Source organism: Oncorhynchus tshawytscha, linkage group LG27 (assembly GCF_018296145.1).
Source record: "Oncorhynchus tshawytscha isolate Ot180627B linkage group LG27, Otsh_v2.0, whole genome shotgun sequence".
NCBI classification, from domain to species: Eukaryota; Metazoa; Chordata; class Actinopteri; order Salmoniformes; family Salmonidae; genus Oncorhynchus; species Oncorhynchus tshawytscha.
Genome location: NC_056455.1, coordinates 7,246,854 through 7,259,467, shown reverse-complemented (window position 1 = coordinate 7,259,467; position 12,614 = coordinate 7,246,854).

Sequence of the window (12,614 nt, the reverse complement as noted above, 5' to 3'; positions counted from 1 at the left end):
GAATTAGAAAATAAATCAAACATTGATCAACTCCCACAATGTGCACTCACACGGCAAGATGTGTGGCTCGATGCCATGAGGAAAGGGCAACCAGAGGAGCACATTGTAAATACCACCAAAATGTATCTGTTTATTTATCTTCCCCCCACTATTCGTATTACAACTATTTGCACACTGCTAAAACACTGATGATATAACACTTGAAATGCCTTTATCTTTTTGAAACCTTTTTGAGGAAAGGGGTGGAGAAAAATGTTCAGGGTTTGGCTTTCGGAAAACCGTATGAACAATGAACACCGAGCTTATTGAGGCCACACCTAAATAATTTGTATTATACAACATATATACAAAGGTATGTGGACACCCCTTCAAATTAGTGGATTTGGCTATCTTAGACACACTCGTTGCTGACAGGTGTATAAAATCTAAACACACAGCCATGCTATCTCCATAGACAAACATTGGCAGTAGAATGGCCCTACTGAAGAGATCAGTGACTTCAACGTGGCACTGTCATAGGATGCCACCTTTCCAACAAGTCAGTTTGTGAAATGTTTGCCCAGCTAGAGCTACCCTGGTCAACTGTAAGTGCTGTTATTGTGAAGTGGAAACGTCTAGGAGCAACAACGGCTCAGTCGCGAAGTGGTAGGCCACACAAGCTCACAGAATGAAACCACCGAGTGCTGAAGCACGTAGCGCGTAAAAAATCTTCTGTCCTCGGTTGCAACACTCACTTCCAAGTTCCAAACTGCCTCTGGAAGCAACGTCAGCATAAGAACTGTTTGTTGGGAGCTCTTCATGAAATGGGTTTCCATGGCCGAGCAGCCAAGCGTCGGCTGCATTGGTGTAAAGCGCGCCGCCATTGGACTCTGGACCAGTGAAAATGGGTTCTCTGGAGTGATAAATCACGCTTCACCATCTGGCAGTCCGACGGACAAATCTTAGTTTGGCGGATGGCAGGAGAATGCCACCTTCCCAAATGCATAGTTAGTGCAAACAGTAAAGTTTGGTGGAGAAGGACTAATGGTCTGGGGCTGTTTTTCATGGTTCTGGTCCCTTAAATTCAGTGAAGGGAAATCTTAACGATTCTGTGCTTCCAACTTTGTGGTAACAGTTTGGGGAAGACCCTTTCCTGTTTTAGCATGACAATGCCCCCATGCACAAAGCGAGGTCCATACTTAAAAGGTTTGTCGAGATTGGAGTGGAAGAACTTGACTGTCCTGCACAGACCCCTGGCCTCAACCCCATCGAACACCTTTGGGATGAATTGGAATGCCGACTGCAAGCCAGGCCTAATCGCCCAACATCAGTGCCCGAGAGCACTAATGCTCTTGTGGCTGAATGGAAGCATGTCCCAGCAGCAATGTTCCAACATCTAGTGGAAAGCCTTCCCAGAAGAGTGAAGGCTGTTATAGCAGCAAAGAGGGGACTAACTCCATACTAATACCCATGATTCTGGAGTAAGATGTGTCCACATACTGTTGGTCATGTAGTGTATGCGATGAGATTTTATCAACAAGAGATATGTTCTGTCTTTAACTTCTCGGGGAAAGCCTCATTGATTATGAGTAGGGCTCTGTGTCTTATAAAATGCCATTATTCTGGGAAGTTGCCCAGTAGGCTGGACTGTGCAGTCTTAAGCCTCCCAAAACAATAGAGCTCTAAGAGAGGTTCTCCTGGCACATCTCACAGTATGCCCCTGTATGCCCCCTGCCCATGTAAAGATCCTGTTCAGTACTGAATGTGCTACATTGTGTTTATGTGCAGTAAGGCTAATGAAAGATAACGATGATCGGCCTGTTAATAACACACACACTAGGACTAATAGTATAGCTAATGTTGGAGCTCATTGAGGCAATGAGGGCGCATACAAACAGTCTGACAGTGTTATTAGCTATTTCTGTGCAAGCAGGGAGGAAGGTGAATGGGTGAGTTGTCTAATGGTTTTGTGAGCGATGACTGGTGTCTCTATACTAGGCTAGGCTCATGGAGTCAGTGATTTATGTAAGCAGCTGGGCCTCCCATGGGGAATGTGTGCCTTGTGTGTGCTGTGTGTTCCATTGGCCTAAGCCTGCTGTACCATCTGGGCTTTACATACCCCCTACAAGTGACACCTATAGGCAACTGCCTGTGGTCAGCAGGAGGGGTGGATGTTATGTCCTTCTGGCTCCATTGTGTCATTTCCTACTTGCAGACAGAAGGACAGACGGACATACACGGACACACACCGACTCTTCTATCTCCTATACACAGATAACAGTATTTCCTCTCAGATGATTATATGTATCATTTCATGATAGAAGAGGGAGTTCTGTGAAAGCTCTGTCTTCTTCAGACTGTATGAACTATGAACTCCAGATAAGTGACTCAGTCCTAGATCATGGGGAGAAGTACACGGCAGCATGCATGCCTACAAAAATGATGAGATAGGAGGAGGACTGTGACGACAGCGCCAGCTTGGAACCCTAAAAACACCAATAGCAGCAGGCAGCAACACTGAGTATATCATATGCTGATAGTAGAGGGAGGCAGTGCTCTCTCTCTGTCGCTCTCTCTGTCGATCAAAGTATCTAAGTCTCATCTCATTCTCCCCGTTACATGCTGTCCCACACACAGCACTCCAAACATGAATTCCTTCTTGTTACAAGCAAATATGCCTTTTTTTCTAAGGGCACATTTCTAACCTTACAGTTTTTTACAATCACTTTGGCACTAATTTCAGAACCTTGATGTCATTTTTCAAAACTCTAGAAACAAAACTCACAACCAATGATCAAAATGCAAAATAAAATAAAAATCTTAACACCTTTTCCAATTGCTTGGATAAGATACACATAAAGCTAAGATCATTTGTTCATTGAACTAAAATCACCTGTTCAAAATGACACAACTTAACATCAAAGTATTACCATGACTGTCTATTCATTTCATTACAATGATCTAACTGTCAACTGATACAACTGCTCAAAATGATAACTGTTGCGTTACTCTTAATGCATAGTTTTACGGAAACTGACAAACAATATTCCATGTTTCAATCATGAAAGTTTCAGGATAACGAGATCCATTGACACCAATTACCGTGGAACATGAACCCATTGGACTACATTATCTATGGATGTAATATTTCACCATCATTCTTTGTCAGACACTGTCTCTATGGTCCCATGTACTACTTTTCCAGACCATGTTTTCAGATTTGATATTACTGTACACTCACTGGCTATTTTATTAGGTACACCTATCTAGTACTGGGTAGGACCCCCCTCCACAACAGCCTGAATTATTCACGGTGTTGTACGTTAAGAGATGCCCTTCTGCACACCACTGTTTAAAACAGCTGTTATTTGAGCATTTGTGGCCTTTCTGCTAGCTTGAATGACTCTGGACATTCTCTTCTGACCTCTCTCATTAACAAGGTGGTTTTTCCCACAGAAATGTCTCTCACTGAATGTGTTTTGTTTATCGCACCATTCTCTGTAAACTCTAGAGGCTGTAGTGCGTAAAAATCCCAGGAAGGCAGCTGTTTCTGAGATGCTGGAATCACCATGTGTGGCATCAACAATCATACCACGGTCAAGACAGTGTTGATGGAAATATAGAAGTACAGTAATCAATCTTTTGTTTTGCTTTTTACAGTAAGCCAGGTGAGGAACACTGCAGTGATGTTTTACAGTAAGCCAGGTGAGGAACACTGCAGTGATGTTTTACAGTAAGCCAGGTGAGGAACACTGCAGTGATGTTTTACAGTAAACCAGGTGAGGAACACTGCAGTGATCTTTTACAGTAAACCAGGTGAGGAACACTGCAGTGATGTTTTACAGTAAACCAGGTGAGGAACACTGCAGTGATGTTTTACAATAAACCAGGTGAGGAACACTGCAGTGATGTTTTACAGTAAACCAGGTGAGGAACACTGCAGTGATGTTTTACAGTAAACCAGGTGAGGAACACTGCAGTGATGTTTTACAGTAAGCCAGGTGAGGAACACTGCAGTTGACCTTTAACTGTTTTTTCTTTTTTTGTAGCTAATTATTTTTGCTTTGATTCAAAGAAACCTATCTTGTGATTTTATTGTATTTCATCAATAAATGTCATATTTTGTTCAATGATTCCACTGTGTCTGTAGTATTCTCTCTACTAGTCCTTTTACAGTGATGTATTTACGTGTAGTACGATAATGAAACATCTATCACATATTTTGTACTACATTATTTAATGATTGACACAGTGAAACTATCGGTATCTTGCGTGTGGGTGATCTAAATGAATGTTCCTATGGTATTTCATGATAAATGAGTTATTTGAACCAATGATTCTGCAAGTGCAAGGTTTCTTTAAAGATATGAATGTACAATGCAATGTTTTGAACATTGGACAGCCTGTGTTACAAGTGATGACCGTTTTGAGTTTTGTGCCTAGAGTTTTGAAAAATGACCACAAGGTTCTGAAATTAGTGCCAAAGTGATGGTTAAAAACTGTATTAAAGTCTCTCTCTCTGGCAACAACCTGCTCTCCTCTCCCCCGCCTCCCCCGCCTGACTGAACAATAAATGAATTATCAATCGAATTAAATTGAGTATACTTTAACGTGATGGATCTATTTTTCAACAGAGGAGGAATCAGTCCAGAACACTCTTGATAAATGATCAAGATGTGTGTGTGTGTGTTTACTGTTGACCTACTACAGTAGATTTGTGTATGGATAAAGGTCTGTTTGAGAGTTCTAAGTTCATCATGAATGGTTTTCTGTGTATTTAAGTGAGTGTGTTTTGTGCCTGTGTATTTGTGTAGGCGTACATAAGTGCTGCTGGTCTTGTTTGTCTAGGTGTTGGTTAAGTGTATGTTTCCAGGCTGACATAGCCCAGCTGTTCCACACAGGGAGCCTGAAAAGGAGCTTAGCCTGTGGCGGTGGGATGGAGGGATGGAGGGGAGGGGCAGTTACTTCCTGCCTTTCCCATACTTCCTGCCTTTCCCAGTTACTTCCTGCCTTTCCCATTGCACGGCATAGCTGGGCAGCTTCCGGATACAGGACAGACAGACGGCATCAAAATGACCAATTGTCCCCCGACAAATCAAATTAAATCAAATTTTATTGGCAGCATACACATATTAGCAGATGTTATTGTAGGTACAACGAAATGCTTATGTTCCGAGCTCCAACAGCGCTGTAATGTCTAACAATACACACAAATCTAAAATGTTAAATAATGGAATTAAGAAATATAGAAATATTAGAATGAGCAATGTCAGAGTCCAGAGTATAAATATATATGCATTTGATGGGATGTATAGACGTTATGGACAGTATATGGATAGAACATGTAGTATATCTGTAGAACACGTAGGATAGAATAGTATATGTACAGCAATAGTTCAATAGATTAGGCCTGGATTAGAATACAGTATGTACAGTGCAATCGGAACGTGTTTAGACCCCTAGACTTTTTCCACATTTTGTTACGTTGCAGCCTTACTCTAAAATTGATTAAATAAATTGTTCTCCTCATAAATCTACACACAATACCCCGTAATGACAAAGTGAAAAAAGGTTTTAGAAACAGAAATGCATCATACATACATTATTTACGGAAGTATTCAGACCCTTTGCTATGAGACTCGAAATTGAGCTCAGGTGCATCCTGTTTCCATTGATCATCCTTGAAATGTTTCTACAACTTGATTGGAGACCACATGTGGAAATTAAATTGATTGGACATGATTTGGAAAGGCACACACCTGTCTACGTTAGGTCCCACAGTTGACGGTGCATGTGAGAGCAAAACCCAAGCCATGAGGTCGAAAGAATTGTCTGTAGAGGTCCGAGACAGGATTGTGTCAGGGCACAGATCTGGGGAAGGGTACCAAAAAATGCCTGCAGCATTTTAAGGTCCCCGAGAACACAGTGACCTCCCCCATTCTTACATGGAAGAGGTTTGGAACCACCAAGACTCTTCATAGAGCTGGTCACTCTGACAGATGGGAGAATCTTCCAGAAGGACAACCATCTTTGCAGCACTCCACCAATCAGGCCTTTATTGTAGACTGGCCAGATGGAAGCCACTCCTCAGTAAAAGGCACAAGACAGCCTGCTTGGAGTTTGCCAAAAGGCATCTAAAGTCTCAGACCATGAGAAACAAGATTCTCTGATCTGATGAAACAAAGATTGAACTCTTTGGCTTGAATGCCAAGCATCACGTCTGGAGGAAACCTGGCCCAATCCCTACGGTGAAGCATGGTGTTGGCAGCATCAAGCTGTGGGGATGGTTTTCAGTGGCAGGGACTGGGAGACTAGTCAGGGTCGAGAGAAAGATGAATGGAGTAAAGTACAAAGAGATCCTTGATGAAAACCTGCTCCAGAGTGCTCAGAGCCTCAGACTGGGGCGAAGGTTCACCTTCCAACAGGACAATGACCCTAAGCACACAGCCAAGACAACACAGGAGTGGCTTCGGGACAAGTCTCTGAATGTCCTTGAGTGGCCCAGCCAGAGCCCGGACTTGAACCCGATAGAACATCTCTCGAGATACCTGAAAATAGCTGTCAGCCACGCTGCCCATCCAAACTGACGGAGCTTGAGAGGATCTGCAGAGGGGAATGGGAGAAACTCCCCAAATACAGGTGTGCCAAGCTTGTAGCGTTGTACCCAAGAAGACTCAGAGCTGTAATTACTGCAAAAGGTGCTTCAACAAAGTACTGAATAAAGGTTCTGAATACTTATGTAAATGTGATATTTCCATATATTTTTTGTTTATACATTTACAAAAATGGCTAAAAACCTGTTTTTGCTTCGTCATTATAGGGTATTGTGTGTAAATTGATGAGAAAAAAACTATTTAATCAATTTTAGAATAAGACTGTAATGTTACAAAATGTGGAGAAATTCAAGGGACCTGAATACTTTCCGAATGCACTGTACGTATTAAGTGGGTAAAACAGTATGAAACATTATTAAAGTGACCAGTGTTCCATGACAATAAACATAGGGCAGCAGCCTCGAAGGTACAGGGTTCAGTACAAGGAGTACAGGAGGGGGCTGAACATGCACCCTTGTGGGGCCCCTGTGTTAAGGATAAGCGTAAGCAGAGGTGTTGCTGCCTCCCTTCACCACCTGGGGCGAGGGCCCGTCAGGAAGTCCAGGACCCATTTGCACAGGGCGGGGTTCAGACCCAGGGCTTGGTGGGTTCTATGGTATTGAAGGCTGAGCTGTAGTCAATAAACAACATTCTTACCCGTGTCGGGTAAGGTGGAGGTGATGCCTTTCAAAGCACTTCATGATGACAGAAGTGAGTCAGGTTGATAGTAATTTAGTTCCGTTACATTCACTTTCTTGGGTACAGGAACAATGGTGGACATCTTGAAGCAAGTGGGGACAACAGACTGGGATAGGGAGAGATTGAATATGTCCGTAAACACTCCAGCCAGCTGGTCTGCACATGCCCTAAGTATGTGGCTTAGGATGCAGTCTGGGCAGACAGCCTTGCGAGGGTCAACACGCTTCAATGTCTTATTCACATTAGCCACGGATAACAAGAGCTCACCATCCTAATGAGCCTCGGTGGCCTGCATCACGGCCCATTTTGGTGGCACTGTGTTTTCTTTGAAATGTGCAAAGAAGGTGTTTAGCTTGTCTGAGAGAAAGACATCAGTGTCTGCGACATGTCTGGTTTTCCCTTTATAATCTGAGATTGTTTGGTGTCCCTGCCACATACGTCTCGTGTCTGAGCTGTTGATTTGCGACTCCACTTTGCCTCTGTTCTGACGTTTCGCATGTTTTATTGCCTTCAACTGGACTGTTTGTACTCTACCATAATCCCAGTCACCTTGCCGAGGTTAGATACGGTGGTTCAAGATTTCATGCTGTCATCTATCCACGGTTTTGGGTTTGGATCCGTTTAATCATCACAGTGGGAACAACATCCCCTATGCACTTCCTGATTAGCTCAGTCACCGTGTCAGTGTATATGTCAATGTTATTCTTAGAGACAACCCGGAACATATCCCAGTCCACGTGATCAACACAATCTTGAAGCATAGACTCCGATTGGTCAGAACAACATTGGACAGTCCTTACCATGGGTACTAGAGTTTCTGTCTATATGAAGGGAGGAGCAGAAGGGAGGTGTGATCTGATTTGCCAAAGGGAGGGTGGGGGCCTTGTAGCCATCCCAGAAAGGAGAGTAGCAACGGTTGAGATTTTTCCATGTGCAAATCGCGCAGGCAATGTGTTGATAAAACAGCGTTTCCCTCAGTTTTGCCTCATTAAAGTCCCCAGCTACAATAAATTCAGCCTCAGGATATACAGTGTTCAGTTTGTACAAAGTCCAGTGTAGTTTCTTGAGAGCCATTGTGGTATCGGCCTGAGGGGAAACATACACGGCTGTGACGATGACCAAAGTTAATGATCTCGGCATGTAATGCTTTCAGCATTTGATTGTGAGAAGTTCTTTGTCGGGGTGAACAAAAGGACTTGAATTCCTTTACGTTACCACAATCAGACCATTTGTAGTTAATCATGAAACACACCTCCGCCTTTATTTTTCCCAGAGAGGAAGAATTCCTGTCTGCGCAATGTACGAGAACCCAGCTGACTGTATGGACTGGGACAGTGTATACGGAGAGAGTCCTGATTCTGTGAAACATATCATGTTGCAGTCCCTGATGTTTCTCTGGAAGGAGATCCACACCCTGAGCTCACCTACTTCCTTTTCCAGGTTTGTGAGTAATATACCTGGAAACAGTGGATGGTAGGCATCGCCTCCTGCGTCGGACTAAAAGTCCCCTCTGAATGCCTCTTCTCTGCCGGTGGCATCTTGGAGAAGCCTCTGGAATAAGTGGAATCGCCTTGGGAGGTTCAACAAAGGATCCAATTCAGGAAAGTCGTATTTCTGGTCGAAATGCTGGTGATGGCGCCGGAGGAGATGGCTGCTGTTTTATGGGCTCCTAACCAGTTGTGCTGTTGTGTGTGTTTTTTCGCCTTATTTTGTACATAATGTTTCTGCCACAATTTCTTATGACCGAAAAGAGCTTCTGGATATGAGGACAGCGATTACTCAACTCGTACTGGACAAAGGTCCAAGGTCCAATCCCCATCATTCGCATGAGATAGAGATATCGGGGACGTAGGTCAGGGATCCTTGTAAGGATCTGATGGCGAGTGAGTAATCCACCTCTACCATCAGTTCTATTAACCAATGTGCAATCGTTCGATCAAGAGTAACTTACCAACCGGACATTAAAAACTGTAATATCTTATGTTTAACCGAGTCATGGCTGAACGATGACATGGATAACATACAGCTGGCTGGGTTTTCCGTGCATCGGCAAGATAGAACAGCTGCCTCCTGTAAGACAAGGGGTGGCGGGTCTGTGTCTATTTGTTAATAACAGCTGCTGCACAAAATATAATATTAAGGAATTCTCAAGGTTTTGCTCCCCTGAGGTAGAGTATCTTATGATAAGCTGTAGACCACACTATTTCTCAAGCAATGTTTCATCTATATTTTTCATAGCTGTCTATTTACCACCACAAACCGATGCTGGCACTAAGACCGCACTCGGCGAGCTGTATAAGGTCATAAGCAAACAAGAAAATACTCATTCAGAGGCGGTGCTGTTCACTGTTGACGTTGAGACTGGTGTTTTGTGGGTACTATTTAATGAAGCTGCCAGTTGAGAACTTATGAGGCGTCTGTTTCTCAAACTAAACACTCTAATGTACCTGTCCTCTTCCTCAGTTGTGCACCGGGGCCTCCCACTCCTCTTAATACTCTGGTTAGAGCCCATTTGCGCTGTTCTGTGAAGGGAGTAGTACACAGCGTTGTACCAGATCTTCAGTTTCTTGGCAATTTCTCGCATGGAATTGCCTTCATTTCTCCGAACAAGAATAGACTGACGAGTTTCAGAAAAAAAGTCTTTGTTTCTGGCCATTTTGAGCCTGTAATCGAACCCACAAATGCTGATGCTCCAGATACTCTGATGCTCCAGATCATATGTCTTTGACTGGCGGAACTAAAGATCATTAATATGATTTATGAATGCAGAGTCGTCAGAGATGTCGAATCCGAGAGTTCATTGAACAGCAGCTATTAACAGAGGGCATAATGAAGTTAATAACTAATCATGTACAGAGCATTTCACTAATGATGTGTTCAGTCGAGGATATTTCTGCTTTGCAGTTCCCACCTGCCCCTTGATGAAGTGAAGCCTTGGCTCTCAGATAGTAGATACATCCTGTGCCTCATGGAGTCGAATGAAGTTGCCCCTACACGCTGATCTACGGTCAGCTTTGTATTTCCCCAAATTATAGTTAAGGTTAGAGTTTGTGGGGGGGAGGGGGGGGGGTGATCGTATGATCTGTACCTACGGGAAACTTCACCCTGGAGTGCAGGTCATTGAGTGCGGCGTGTGGGTAAGCTCTCAGGGAGGTGCAGTGGACCACAGTGACCAAGGGGGACAGCACTGGGGTCATGTGGAACAGCAACAGCTGACCCCGGTGCATTCCATGGGTGGTTATTGTGGGGCCTGGCGCTCTGGTGCCTGTCTGAGATATTACTGCTCTCTGTGTCACACAGCAACTCACACAATCAGATAATAAATATACTACTCACACACAGGCACACAAGTACACAGACGGACTGTAAGGTCCATGAGACACAGGTGCACTTCACTTTGTCACAAGCGTAATTGATGCACTCTACTATGACCACAATGTCTCTCACATGATAGGGTTGAAATTTTTCTCTCTCTCTATCTCAATTCAAGGGGCTTTATTGGCATGGGAAACATGTGTTAACATTGCCAAAGCAAGTGAGGTAGATAATAAACAATACAAATGAACAGTATACATTACACATACAGAAGTTTCTTGAAATCATTGGCCACTTTAATAAATAGATCACTAGTCACTTTAATAATGCCACTTTAATAATGTGTACATATTTTGTATTACTCATCTCACATGTACGTACTGTGTTTTTATACCAGGTACTGCATCTTGCCGATGCCGCTCGGTCATTGCTCATCCATATATTTATATGTAATCAAATCAAATCAAATTTCTTTATATAGCCCTTCGTACATCAGCTGATATCTCAAAGTGCTGTACAGAAACCCAGCCTAAAACCCCAAACAGCAAGCAATGCAGGTGTAGAAGCACGGTGGCTAGGAAAAACTCCCTAGAAAGGCCAAAACCTAGGAAGAAACCTAGAGAGGAACCAGGCTATGTGGGGTGGCCAGTCCTCTTCTGGCTGTGCCGGGTGGAGATTATAACAGAACATGGCCAAGATGTTCAAATGTTCATAAATGACCAGCATGGTCGAATAATAATAAGGCAGAACAGTTGAAACTGGAGCAGCAGCACGGCCAGGTGGACTGGGGACAGCAAGGAGTCATCATGTCAGGTAGTCCTGGGGCATGGTCCTAGGGCTCAGGTCCTCCGAGAGAGAGAGAGAGAAAGAGAGAATTAGAGAACGCACACTTAGATTCACACAGGACACCGAATAGGACAGGAGAGGTACTCCAGATATAACAAACTGACCCTAGCCCCCGACACATTAACTACTGCAGCATAAATACTGGAGGCTGAGACAGGAGGGGTCAGGAGACACTGTGGCCCCATCCGAGGACACCCCCAGACAGGGCCAAACAGGAAGGATATAACCCCACCCACTTTGCCAAAGCACAGCCCCCACACCACTAGAGGGATATCTTCAACCACCAACTTACCATCCTGAGACAAGGCTGAGTATAGCCCACAAAGATCTCCACCATGGCACACCCCAAGGGGGGGCGCCAACCCAGACAGGATGACCACATCAGTGAATCAACCCACTCAGGTGACGCACCCCTTCCAGGGACGGCATGAGAGAGCCCCAGTAAGCCAGTGACTCAGCCCCTGTAATAGGGTTAGAGGCAGAGAATCCCAGTGGGAAGAGGGGAACCGGCCAGGCAAGGACAGCAAGGGCGGTTCGTTGCTCCAGAGCCTTTCCGTTCACCTTCCCACTCCTGGGCCAGACTACACTCAATCATATGACCCACTGAAGAGATAAGTCTTCAGTAAGGACTTAAAGGTTGAGACCGAGTTTGCGTCTCTGACATGGGTAGGCAGACCGTTCCATAAAAATGGAGCTCTATAGGAGAAAGCCCTGCCTCCAGCTGTTTGCTTAGAAATTCTAGGGACAATTAGGAGGCCTGCGTCTTGTGACCGTAGCGTACGTGTAGGTATGTACGGCAGGACCAAATCAGAGAGATAGGTAGGAGCAAGCCCATGTAATGCTTTGTAGGTTAGCAGTAAAACCTTGAAATCAGCCCTTGCTTTGACAGGAAGCCAGTGTAGAGAGGCTAGCACTGGAGTAATATGATCAAATTTTTGGGTTCTAGTCAGGATTCTAGCAGCCGTATTTAGCACCAACTGAAGTTTATTTAGTGCTTTATCCGGGTAGCCGGAAAGTAGAGCATTGCAGTAGTCTAACCTAGAAGTGACAAAAGCATGGATTAATTTTTCTGCATAATTTTTGGACAGAACGTTTCTGATTTTTGCAATGTTACGTAGATGGAAAAAAGCTGTCCTTGAAATGGTCTATATATATATATATATGTATATATTCTTACTCCAT